The 4,713-nt window shown below is 34.9% G+C and overlaps 1 long non-coding RNA gene across 1 annotated transcript; it reads left to right on the top strand.

Moving 5' to 3' along the window:
• Positions 1-235: 235 nt before the first annotated feature.
• On the top strand, positions 236-3,840 carry LOC113308862. The gene is made up of 6 exons (XR_003340144.1): positions 236-497; positions 723-771; positions 1,171-1,329; positions 1,668-1,777; positions 2,209-2,320; positions 3,412-3,840. It is a non-coding gene; the product is annotated as an uncharacterized LOC113308862 (long non-coding RNA).
• The last annotated feature ends 873 nt before the right edge of the window (positions 3,841-4,713 follow it).

Here is a 4,713-nt window from a genome sequence, read left to right as displayed (position 1 = left end):
GTTTGGCTGGGATATTATTTGTAGATGAGAATGATAATATCTAAATATGTAGTAAGATCTAAGAGAATGCAAAATAAATAAGACGTGCGGCAATATTCGATTTATTTCTTGGCAGGATGAGAACGATAATTTATTGATGAAAGTGCCGATATACATCATTGTTATAAAAAGGTATGGTCTTTGTCTCCGTTATGACAAAAGCTATCAGACGGACGATGTTTAATATCGACCCGATCCGAAAGTCAGGAAGCTCCGGATTGGAAAGTCATTAGACGGCTACGAAAGACTCACGCTGATGTTAAGTAAGTTCATCGAAATGGGCGAACCAAATATTGGCCTTTTCTCTCTATTTTCCATCTTCAGCTAGCCGAGTAATAGATTTCTTTTTCTCTGAGTTCTTCATTGGTTCTCCGGCACTTCCACCACCACCATTATCACCAGAATCTATACCTTCATCTACTTCTTCTTCTCCTTTTCCTTTTCAGTTGGTCATGAAGGTATTTTCTAATTAAGTAGAGATTTTGGTAATAGTAATTGAATTTTGTTAATATTTCAGAAATTAAATTCTAGGGTTTCATATATCTGGTGTAAATCTGGGGGGTTTTAAATATACTGTTTAAGTTTAATGTTTTTTTTATTCGATTTTGTTTCGAATTATTGAGTCTCTTTTTTATGGCTTTGATTTTTTTTTTGTTTCTGCAATTTTGTTAATGAAATTACAGATCTTTTCGCTGACCTTCAAGAGGGAAAATATTGTAGTTTTTCTAAGAGGTATGGATCTCGAAACCTATTGCAGCAATCCCTAATTTATTAGTTTCTTATATGATATCTAGGGTTTCGATTTGTTTTTATTTCGAATCATCGAGTTACTCCTTTGATAAATTAGGGTTCTAATAAGGTTGTTCTGATTTAGGGCTTCTTTGAAACCTATATAGGTAGGATACAAGTTCTCCCATGAGTAGCACTTCAAATCACGAAATAGTTTGATCCTTAGTTGAGGTGTATTGACATAAAGGCAGTCTCATGTACGCCACCCAGGAAATCCTAATTCAACCGACTGTTTTAAGCTAATAAATTTCGAAACTAAGCTCATTACCAAAAACAAGATTATCTTACTGTTTTCATCCCGTATCTTATTTATAACTTTGGTGATTTGTAATGTTCAAATAGAGAGAACCACTACCAAAAAGGGCAAAAGGTGTACCAAAAATAAGAGGTACCGGAAGCATTCGAGAGAACTCGGGTTATATTCAGAAGGTTAATCTCAGTCATTGAAAAAATGGGTTGATGATGATATCAATACTAACAAACTCGGGTTATATTCAGAAGGTATACATTTGCCCAATTCAAGTAAGAAAAATTTCTATGAACTAATATTTTGAATTTCGTGCGCTTTCAACTTTCTTGCCGTGTTTTGTGAAGTGTGGCATCTCAATCCATTATGTGCCCTTTCTGTACTGCATTTTATCTAATCTTAGCTCAAAAGTCGTTGCATAAAATCTCTTCATACTATTTGGTTGATTTTCACGAATTATGGTTGTAAAACAATTAGTCTTGATCATGCCATTTCAAGTTCATATAGGAATTCATATAAAACTTGCTAATGCTAGGGAATATTTTATATATCTCGCTAAAGAATCTGATATGGTTGAATGGGTGGACAACAGAACTCAGGTGGCCATTGCCGTAAAGAAACTACGCCAACCTTCAGTATATCTGCTACAGAAAGGCGCAATGTATACTAAGGGCTTTTCCAGGATCGGCACTATCAGACAAGGTACGTCATTCCTTCAATTGTATGCATCACGTCCTTGATGGTAAGGCATGTCGTTTCTATCCATTTGCTGTTATGATAGGCTATAGTGCTCCATCTCACTGTGTAGCTGATCTCTGGAAGGGAAAAATTGCTAGCTAGGCAAACACATCATCCGATTTATAAGGAGCCCGCAGAAGTTGGCTAATGAGTTTTCTAATAATAGTTTCTGGCAATTTCATTTTTGCCAAGAATTACAAAACCTACATTGACTGATACTTTCTCCAGTTGGGGTGTTATCACTGTTGGACATGTTAGAAGTAGTTTCCTGTGATAGGAATATGAATACTGAATAGATATGATTGGTGAATTGTGTATCCGTATTTAAATTGTTTTTTTGGCACAATTTGTTGCACCAAAGCTTACTTCAGTTGGTTTTTTAAATTACTTTGCAGTGAATTGACTGAGCTTGGCCATACTGACAGAGATCAGTTTGTGTTATCTGCTCCTCACCCAACACCCGCTACAGTATTCCCTCATGTAGTAGCGACATGGTGGCTAGAACAGGTACATATGATCCATGTCACTCTTTCTCTGCTACCATTGGTATCATAGAAGTATCTTTTTGCGAAATTTGTATTGATTATCGGACCAAAAAACAAAGACACTGAAGCTTAGGTAGATAAAACAGAAGAATGAAGAGACGATTGACCGATCCGCTTCTGTTCTATTTAGTTTTTTATGAAGGTTCTCTTCGTTCCCCCTAAGTTTATACATTAATTACTTGACTTTGTAAGAATAATATCCGGTGTGTTTCTTCCTAAATTGTACACTGAATATTCAAAGAACTATCACGATGATCAGAATACAGTTTCAAACAACAGGACAACAATAAGAAGTGCTACTCAATATGAAGAGTAATTCTCATCATGTGAAGAAGGCAAAACTATAACACCACCAGACCTAAAATGATTCAGTTTCACATAATTGAAGAGCAACCAAATTTTTAGGCAGCATGTTATACTTAGTGAAGGAGGCTTGACATAGTTTACAAGTGTTATGTAGTATTTGTACCTGATGCTATTGAAAAGCAGTGCACATAGTGAACTGAAAAAGATTCAGTTTCACAGAATATAAAAATACATCCAGAAATTTTAGGAAGGTGTATACTTGGTGAAGGAGGTTTTGATAGAGATTACAAGCATTCTGTAGTGTTTTAGTGCACCCGATGAACTGAAAAGGCGGCAGTGAAAGAGACAAATTAAGACCAACTCTAACTGAGTTAGTATTTGTACGTCTAATCATTATGTTGCTTTTAGAAGCACCTCGGGTTGGAACTATAGATACTAACCCAACCTCAGTTAGATAATCTCACACAACATTTCTCTCTCGGCTGCCCACTGCATGAAGAGAAAATATACGACAATTTGTCTCTTTACTGCTAAGTACCTTAAGTTATATTTTTTTTCTACAACCTTATTCTCTAATCTCGAAACTAACTCTGTGTTTCTATAGAAAATTGGATTAATGCAGGATTTAAGCAAACTATCTTCACTATTGTAGTTGTGTTTCGAGTATTTGATGTCCCTAGAAGGGGGATTATGCTGGATCACATCCAGGGTAGATGTGGTTTTGATGTTATTGTATCTTCTATGCAGGTCAGATCGATTGTACTGACATGTTAACACATAGTTGGAAGCTGGGAAGATACCACTACAATAGATTTTATGCTTGAAGTGTCTGAGTCGAGAAATGCTTATCGCCATCTTAATGTTCTGAATACGACAACTCCTGTACCCATTTATAGGCCTTTAATATGAACCTTTTACAGAGCAAGAATTGACTCTGATAATATGGATCATCTTCGTAAACCACTTATTACCTAAGTTGAAGACTAATCTCACACAATTACATGGTGATTATTGTGTATGAGTAAATTTTGCAATGTGTGTTATTTTGCTTTATTTAAAAATGTTTTATTTCTTATCTATTATCATTTTTTTCCTCATGTATAGGGTGTTTGTTTCGATGTAACCAAGCAGCATATAATAGGTATATAACTACTATATTTTTTTCAATTATGCTTATTACTCATGTCATTGGTTAGGTCTCAGTGTATTGATGATGATTTTCGTCGAAAGTACGTTGAGCTACATTGTGAGTTTCCATAGTGAAATGAGCATTGGTTAAGGTACTACTGTTATGGTTATACACCATCATTCATGAGAAGAACTTGATTTATATATTTATAGGTCATCAACGTCAATAATATTATTTTTCAAATAATATTGAGTTCCTAATATTTCTTAATATGTCTATTGTGATGCTTAACTATCGATAATAGTTTCAGCAACTGATCACTTCTTCTTTTGATAGAAAAGTGAGACCAAGGCTGCAGTTTAGTGTTTATGAATTCATTTGCATAGTTCTGATCATTTTATTTTCGTACAGAGAACTTACTTCTGATATTTTTTTTATGAACTATTCTGCAACCCTTATTCTATTTGGTCGATTCATGCTCATATAAATTCCACAGTTGAATATGCTAGCTTAGGATCTTTTTGACCTGACTACATGTTTTTTCTGTGCATCTTTGGATATGGGTAGTGCAACCAAACATGCACATTGTTTCATTAAGGAAATCGTGTGAATGTTTATATGATTGAATTTCTTCTCTATAGCTTACTATCTGGGTTGCACAGATACTGGTACGGTATCCGATTCCAGTACTATCGAAGAACCCGATTCGGCATCTCCAAAAATGGCCGATGCGGATACATATGGATACCGCATACATAAATATTTTCAAATGCAATTTTATAGGACTCAAAAATGTATTAGAGCACACAAATTAAATCTAATCCCAAAAACACTCATTGTGCACCTATATATCACAACATTTCAGTCTCACATTGCTAGCAAACTTGAAATTTTCTCTCTCAACCCTCATTATGAGGGAA

Source organism: Papaver somniferum, chromosome 9 (genome assembly GCF_003573695.1).
Source record: "Papaver somniferum cultivar HN1 chromosome 9, ASM357369v1, whole genome shotgun sequence".
In the NCBI taxonomy this organism is placed as follows: domain Eukaryota; kingdom Viridiplantae; phylum Streptophyta; class Magnoliopsida; order Ranunculales; family Papaveraceae; genus Papaver; species Papaver somniferum.
The sequence above is the reverse complement of the archived record's forward strand: the minus strand, read 5'-3'. Positions and strand labels throughout refer to the sequence as shown.